This window comes from Limulus polyphemus, unplaced genomic scaffold (assembly GCF_000517525.1).
Source record: "Limulus polyphemus unplaced genomic scaffold, Limulus_polyphemus-2.1.2 Scaffold6810, whole genome shotgun sequence".
NCBI classification, from domain to species: Eukaryota; Metazoa; Arthropoda; class Merostomata; order Xiphosura; family Limulidae; genus Limulus; species Limulus polyphemus.
Genome location: NW_013672420.1, coordinates 36,970 through 46,184, shown reverse-complemented (window position 1 = coordinate 46,184; position 9,215 = coordinate 36,970). Strand labels below are relative to the sequence as shown.

General features: G+C 37.3%; 1 pseudogene; it reads left to right on the top strand.

Annotated features, from left to right (window-relative positions):
- The first annotated feature begins 6,709 nt into the window (after positions 1 to 6,709).
- LOC106474092 overlaps positions 6,710 to 9,215 on the top strand; it is a 7,044-nt pseudogene continuing 4,538 nt past the window's right edge.

The window sequence follows — 9,215 nt, the reverse complement described above, 5'->3', positions numbered from 1 at the left end:
AGACAATACGTCTGCAATCTCGATAACAAAACACACACTTTTTATTTCTGTTAATACCGCTCGCTTGACTGAATTATCTGTCTCTATCTGCAGGTATTTGCCGGGCTTATATACTAAAATAGAGGGTGACTTGAAAAGACTAGAGTTGCCAGGAAAAGTCACGATCCTTCCAAAATCTCATGACGTGTTACCAGGATCACGTGACTTCCGCTGTCGTAACAATATGTATGTATCAAGAATATGTTCAAGATTTGTGGATTTGTTTTTGTTTTGAGTCATTCACACTCTTGAAGTAGAACTATTAGATTTTATTTCCCACACGTTGTAAAATGCGTGACTGTTTAGATTGTAGTTTGAATATTTCTGTTTCTTTATTCTCAACATCGTATTATATAGTTTAGACAAGCAATTCGATTTATAAAACTTACCTGTTATAGTAAAAATTCATTTTAAAACTATTGTCAGTTTATTAATATTAGTTTTAAAAATATGGTTTGATTAACAGTGATGATTGGCTATATTTTACAGATTTGATTCGTTCAAACAATAAGTCATAACCAATCAGCTAGGATAAAGTGAACTGAGAAACTCTACCGCTGTGTTATTGTGTTACTGAAAGGACAAAGAAAACTGAGAATATACCATACAACTGTCTTGTTGTGTTACTGAAAGAACATAGGGAACTAAGAAATTCTATCACTGTGTTGTTCAGTTACTGACAGGACAAAGGGTACTGACAAACAACCATAAAACTGTGTTGTTGAGTTACTGACAGGAAAAAGGGTACTGACAAACAACCATAAAATTGTGTTGTTGTGTTACTGACAGGACATAGAGAACTGAGAAACTCTACCACTGTGTTGTGATTTACTGACAGGACAAAGTGAACTGAAAACTCTACCGCTGTGTTATGGTGTTACTGATTGGACAAAGTGAACTGACAAACAACCATAAATATGTGTTGCTGTGTTACTGACAGGACATAGAGAACTGAAAAACTCTACCGTTGTGTTATTGTGCTACTGACAGGACAAAGGAAACTGAGAAACCCCTACCACTTTGTTACTGACAGGACAAAGGGAGCTAAGAAAATACCTTACAACTGTGATGGTGTGGTTCTCACAGGACATAGGCAACTGAGAAATTCTATCACTGTGTTGTTCAGTTACTGACAGGACAAAGGGAACTGAGAAACTTTACCACTGTTTTGTTGAGTTTCTGACAGGGAAAAAGGGAACTGACAAACTTCACCACTGTGTTGTTGAGTTAGTGACAGGACATATTGAACTGAGAAACCCTACCACTGTGTTGTTGAGTTACTGACAGGACAAAGGGAACAGAGAAATTTACCACTGTGCTGTTGAGTTTCTGACAGGGAAAAAGGGAACTGACAAACTTCACCACTGTGTTGTTGAGTTACTTGCAGGACATATGGAACTGAGAAACCCTACCACTGTGCTGTTGAGTTACTGACAAGACAAAATGAACTGAGAATATACCATAAAACTGTCTTGTTGTGTTACTGACAGGACATAGGGAACTGAGAAATTCTATCACTGTGTTGTTGAGTTACTAACAGGACGAAGGGAACTGAGAAACTTTACCACTGTGTTGTTGAGTTTCTGACAGGGAAAAGGGAACTGACAAACTTCACCACTGTGCTGTTGAGTTACTGACAAGACAAAATGAACTGAGAATATACCATACAACTCTGTTGTTGTGTTACTGACAGGACATAGAGAACTGAGAAACTCTATCACTGTGTTGTTGAGTTACTGACAGGACAAAGTTAACTGAAAACTTTACAACTGTGTTGTTGAGTTACTGACAGGACAAAGGGAACTGACAGACAACCATAAACTGTGTTGCTGTGATACTGACAGGAGATAGGGAACTGAGAAACTCTTCCACTGTATTGTTGAGTTACTGACAGGACAAAGGGAACTAAGAAACTTTACCACTGTGTTGTTGATTACTGACAGGACAATAGATACTGATAAACAACCATAAAACTATCTTGCTGTTTTATTGACAGGACATACGGTACTGAGAAACTCTACCAGTGTTGTTGAGTTACTGACAGGACAAAAGTAACTGAGAAACCTTACCACTGTGTTGTTGAGTTAATGACAGGATAAAGGGAACCGACAAACAACCATAAAACTATGTTGCTGTGTTACTGACAGGACAAAGGGAACTGAGAAACTCTACCACTGTGTTGTTGAGTTACTGACAGGACAAAGATAACTGAGAAACTTTACCACAGTGCTGCTGTGTTACTGACAGGACATAGGGAAATGACAAACAACCATAAAAATGTGTTGCTGTGTTACTGACAGGAAATGGGAAACTTAGAATCTATACCACAGTGTTGTTGAGTTACTGACAGGAAATAGGGAACTGAGAATCTATACCACTGTGTTATTGTGTTACTGACAGGACAAAGGGAACTGAGAAACTCTACCACTGTGTTGTTGAGTTATTGACAGGACAAAAGGAACTGAAAAATCTTACTAATGTGTTGTTGAGTTACTGACAGGAAATGGGGAACTTAGAATCTACACCACAGTGTTGTTGAGTTGCTGACAGGAAATAGGGACCGAGGATCTATACCGCAGTGTTGTTGATTTACTGACACGAAATAGGGAATTGAGAAACTCCTCCACTGTGTTGTTGTGTTATTGACAGGACAAAGGGAACTGACAAACAACTATAAAATTATGTTGCTATGTAGCTGACAGAACATAGGGAACTGAAAAACTCTATCACTGTGTTTTTGAGTTACTCACATGACAAAGTGAACTGAGAAACTCTACCGATGTGTTATTGTGTTACTAACAGGACAAAGTGAACTGAGAAACTCTACCACTGTGTTGTTGAGTTACTGACAGGACAAAGTGAACTGACAAACAACCATAAAACCGTGTTACTGTGTTACTGACAGGACAAAGGGTACTGACAAACAACCATAAAACTGTGTTGCTGTGTTACGGACAGGACATAGCAAACTGAGAAACTCTACCACTGTATTGTTGAGTTACTGACAAACAACCATAAAACTGTGTTGCTGTGTTACTGATAGGAAATAGGGAACTGAGAATCTCTACCACTGTGTTGTTGAGTTACTGACAGGACAAATTGAACTGAGAAACTCTACCGCTGTGTTTTTGAGTTACTGACAGGACGAAAGCAACTTACAAACTCTACCAAACCACCGTGTTGTTGAGTTACTGAATAGAAAAGGGGAACTGACAATAAAGTGTATGTCAATACATGCCTATTACCCGATGTATCTCGTTGCTAGGTCAGGGTGGTCGTTTTATACCTCGAATGGTGAAATTAGGTTAGTGTGTTTTAGAATGAAATCTGTGAAATTGGCACATATAACTATAACTACTAGCTCCAGTAGTAACATTATAAGTGACAATTATATTAGTGATATTAACAATAACTACTAGCTGTAGTAGTAACATTATAACTAACAACTTTAATAGTGATATTAACTATAACTACTAGCTTCAGTAGTAGCATTATAACTAACAACTTTATTAGCGATATTAAGTATAACTATTAGCTGTAGTAGTTACATTATAACTAACAACTTTCTCAAGTCTGTCAGGTATTTAGGTATGTGAATAACGTTGTGACATTTCGTGGAATTCATTATTCGACATGATACAGTGGATCAACTGTTTAATGATTATATATATTATGTTAAAGATTTCTCTTCATCAGAGGTGAAAAAAGAAAATATTTCAACATACATATATAATCATTAAACAGCTTTGTATATGTTTTACCTCTGATGATGGTGACGATAACACAAGAAACAAAACATTTTATCATTTAACTTTTTTATTTACAAGGAAACAAAAAGCATTGTCTGATATAATCTCAAATCTACAGGTCTGAGTCTTAGTTATTTAATTTGATATTGAACTGCAGTAAAATATCACTGTGTTGTTGAGTTACTGAAAAGACAAAGGGAACTGAGAAACTTTACCATTGTGTTGTTGATTACTGACAGGACAAAGGGAACTGAGAAACTTTACCACTGTGTTGTTGATTACTGACAGGACAAAGAGAACTGATAAACAACCATAAAACTGTGTTGCTGTTTTATTGAAAGGACATACGGAACTGAGAAACAATACCACTGTGTTGTTGTGTTACTAACAGGACATAGAGAACTGAGTAACTCTACCACTGTGTTGTTGAGTTACTGACAGCACAAAGTGAACTGACAAACAACCATAAATATGTGTTGCTGTGTTACTGACAGGACATAAAGAACTGAAAAACTCTACCGCTGTGTCATTGTGCTACTGACACGAGAAAGGGAACTGAGAAACCCCTACCACTTTGTTACTGACAGGACAAAGAGAACTGACAAACAACAATAAAACTGTTTATGTGTTACTGACAGGACATAGGGAACTGAGAAAATAACATACAACTGTGTTGTTGAGTTACTGACAGGACAAAGTGAACTGACAAACAACCATAAAACAGTGTTGCTGTGTTACTGACAAGACATAGAGAACTGAAAAATTCTATCACTGTGTTGTTGGGTTATTGACAGGATAAAGTGAACTGAGAAACTCTACCGCTGTGTTATTGTGTTACTGACAGGACAAAGGGAAATGAGAAAATACCATGCAACTGTGTTGCTCTGTTACTGACAGGACAAAGAGAACTGACAAACAACTATAAAACTGTGTTGCTTTGTTATTCACATGACATAGAGAACTGAGAAACTCTACCACTGTGTTATTGAGTTCCTGACAGTACATAGGGAACTGAGAAATTCTACCATTGTATTGTTGAGTTACTGACAGGACAACGGGAACTGAGAAATTCTACCACTGTGTTGTTGAGTTACTGACATGACAAAGTGAACTAACAAACAACCATAAAACTGTGTTGCTGTGTTACTGACACGACATAGAGAACTGAAAAACTATATCACTGTGTTGTTGGGTTATTGACAGGATAAAGTGAACTGAAAACTCTACCGCTAAGTTATGGTGTTACTGATTGGACAAAGTGAACTGACAAACAACCATAAATATGTGTTGCTGTGTTACTGACAGGACATAGGGAACTGAAAAACTCTACCGTTGTGTTATTGTGCTACTGACAGGACAAAGGGAACTGAGAAACCCCTACCACTTTGTTACTGACAGGAGAAAGGGAACTAAGAAAATACCATACAACTGTGATGTTGTGGTACTGACAAGATCTAGGGAACTGAGAAATTCTACCACTGTGTTGTTGAGTAACTGACAGGACAAAGGGAACGGAGAAATTTACCACTGTGTTTTTGAGTTACACAAAGGAGAAAGGGAACTGACAAACAACCATGAGTCTGTGTTGCTGTGTTCTGACAGGACACAGAGAACTGAAAAACTCTATCACTGTGTTGTTGGGTTATTGACACAACACAGTTTTATGGTTGTTTATCAGTTCCCTTTGTCCTGTCAGTAATCAACAACACAGTGGTAGAGTTTCTCAGTTCCCTATGTGCTGTCAGTAACACAATAACACAGCGGAACAGTTTCTCAGTTCACTTTGTTCTGTCAGTAATTCAACAACACAGTTTTATGGTTGTCTGCCACTACCCTTTGTCCTGTTAGTAACTCAATAACTCAGTGGTAAAATGTCTCAGTTCTCCATGTCCTGTCAGTACCACAACAACACAGTTGTATGGTAATTTCTCAGTTCCCTCTGTCCTGTCAGTAATAAAGCAACACAGTTTTATGGTTGTTTGTCAGTTTCCTTTGTCCTGTCAGTAAAACAGGAACACAGATTTATGGTTGTTTGTCAGTTCCTCTTGTCCTGTCAGTAACACAGCAACACAGTTTTATGGTTGGTTATCAGTTCCCTTTGTCCTGTCAGTAATCAACAACACAGTGGTAAAGTTTCGTACAAAGGGAACTGATAGCTGGTATCGTGTGGTTGTGAGGTATAATGTTCACCATGTTACACTCTGCACAGGTGCTCAGAAACGCCGATACGCTGTCGTTTAAAGGTGTCGACAATAACACAGAAAGTTGCGCCGTTTCACTCACCTGCAGATATAGATCGTGAGTTGATACTTCGAGAACGACGAGGGCACGAGACAATGATATACTTATTAGTATTTCGGCGATGATGAGCCACACGCGGGTCGAGCTGATTATTTGAATGTACTGTAGCATTTCGTTGTTGGTACCAGCTAAGAATTCTATCAGAATTGTTGGAGAAAACACATTCAAATTGCCGCTGACGACTAAGTGAACACTTCTCCCGGTCAAATGCAAGTTGATTTTCATTACAAGATAACTACATTTACGTTGTCATGTGTGCACATGCTCGATAGACTGTTTACAGGCAACCAATGGCAATAAAGATAACACGACCATATTATAGGAGGTGAGGACTTCCACAAAACGATTAACGACGTAAAACCTGGATTGAAATATATTTATATATTATATCGAAAGTAGCATGCACGTGACTTTATTTTTCCTTCAAAACTTCCCCTTAAAAAAGGCCCACGGAGGATTTCCTGGTTGTTTTTTAAGAGCAAAATTACACAACGGGCTATCTGCGTTGTGCCCATAGCGTGTGTCACATCTCAATTTTAGGCGTTGTTAACCTTCTAGCTTATCGCTGGACAAAGGAATTTAAAAATTCCAGCCCACCACTGTATTGTTTTAATACTGACATGGCAAGAGACTTACAAACTCTAGTATACCATAATGTTGGAGTGTTACTGACAAAACGAAGGTAACTGACAAACTACCATACCACTGTATTGTTGTGTTATTGACAGGATAAAGAGAACTGAGAAAAGACCATACAACTGTGTTGTTGTGTTACTGTCAGGACATAGGGAACTGACAAATTCTACCACTATGTTATGGAGTTACTGACAGGACAAAGGGAACTGAGAAAATACCATACAACTGTCTTGTTGTGTAACTGACAGGACATAGGGAACTGATAGATTCTACCACTATGTTGTTGAGTTACTAACAGGACAAAGTGAACTGAGAAACTCTACTACTGTATTGTTGAGTTACTGACAGTACAAAGGGAACTGAGAAACTTTACCACTGTGTTGTTGATTACTGACAGGACAAAGGGAACTGATCAACAACCATAAAACTGTGTTGCTGTTTTATTGACAGGACATACGGAACTGAGTAACTCTACCACTGTGTTGTTGAGTTACTGACAGATCTACAGAACCTGTGAATTTCGTTATTAACCCGGTAGTCGCGGGAGAGACCGTTATCTTTGTACGTGGAGATTTCGTCAATGATTCCAGAACATTTGTTCGTCTGTCTGTGTCCAGAAACCGTATTTTTGATATCATAGGTTCTACGATCGGGTGGATGTATTTCTTTGCCTGGTCTTTCTCCTTTTATCCCCAAATATACCTGAACTGGAAACGTAAAAGTGTCATTGGTCTTAATTTCGATTTTCTTGCCCTTCACACCGTGGGGTTCATAGCGTATTCAATTTATAACGTTTGTTTCAAATATTTCGACGGTGTTCGAGAAGAATACAAAACACTAAATCCCACAGGTGTGATTCCTGTTGAAGTAAACGACGTTGCTTTCGCCTTGCACGTGACATTCATGTCATTTGTTTTAGTGTTTCAGTGTATTTGCTACGAAAAGGGAAATCAGAAAATGTCGTGGTTAATTAAGTTTGGTTTAGGCGTACAAAGTACAATATACTCTGACTTCTACTTCAAGAGTGTGAATGACTCAAAACAAAAACAAATCCACAAATCTTGAACATATTCTTGATATATACATATTGTTACGACAGCGGAAGTCACGTGATGCTGGTAACACGTCATGAGATCCTGGAAGGGTCGTGACTTTTCCTGGCAACTCTTGTCTTTTTAAGGCGCCCTCTATTTTAGTATATAAGCCCGGCAAATAACTGCAGACAGAGATAGATATAGAGACAGATAATTGAGTCAAGCGAGCGGTATTGACGGTAATATAAAGTGTGTGTTTTGTTATCGAGTTTGCAGACATATTGACTGTGGAAATTCTGTGTTGTGCAAAGTTGTATCGAGAAAGAATAAACTAGTTTTAATTAAAAAAGAATTTGTATCGCTGAAGTTTCTCGGAAAGATTTCTACGGGAAATTAACAAACGATATATAATAAAGGTTATAATAAATACATATTGAATTCAGGTATAAATCGAAATATCACTTTCGTGTTAGGAAATTCACTTGCATAATTTTTTTTATCGTAACTATATAATTTAAATTATAGATAAACTTACTTGATAGATAAACAAAGATATACATGAACAGTTATATTTTTTATCGGATAATAGTTACTATTCATTTCAAAATATCCACATATTGGTCAAGAATAAGTAAAATTTTCTCACAAGGCGATTTGTCCCTCATTAAATGCTATAACGACGAGTACTCCTAGAATTATTATTGTTTAGTTTTTTGAAGGTTTATGTTTTAGGTATTCTGAGCTCGATAGTTTCATGTCTTCCTTCTGGTAGACGCTGATATCCTTCTTCAGAATTCTCCCTGTACAAGCAGTAGTGTTGAATCATAAACAGGACATCATATGAAACTGATACGACCCCTAGTCCAAATTTTGCAAAGTTGCCAAATATAGACTTCCAGTCATTGTAGTTGTATGCCACAAGAAGCATCTGACCAATACTAAGAAATCCACCTGTCACGTCCATCAACACTAACACGATACTCCAGCCTTCCGTAGACTTCCGCCGGCAGTTCAAGTAGGCCTGAGGCGTGTATTTCGTGAGGGTTGAGGCTAATTTAATATATGAAAGATAATATAAAAAATTCAGCCATGGCTGATTCTTTACTAGTTCTAAAACAATGACTACTACGTAAACGAAGGAACCAAAACTCACAATATTTCTGTTTCTTTATTCTCAACATCGTATTATATAGTTTAGACAAGCAATTCGATTTATAAAACTTACCTGTTATAGTAAAAATTCATTTTAAAACTATTGTCAGTTTATTAATATTAGTTTTAAAAATATGGTTTGATTAACAGTGATGATTGGCTATATTTTACAGATTTGATTCGTTCAAACTAGTAAGTCTTAACCAATCAGCTATTTTACTGCAGTTTAATATCAAATTCAATAACTAAGACTCAGACCTGTAGATTTGAGATTATATCAGACAATGCTGTTTTGGTTCCTTGT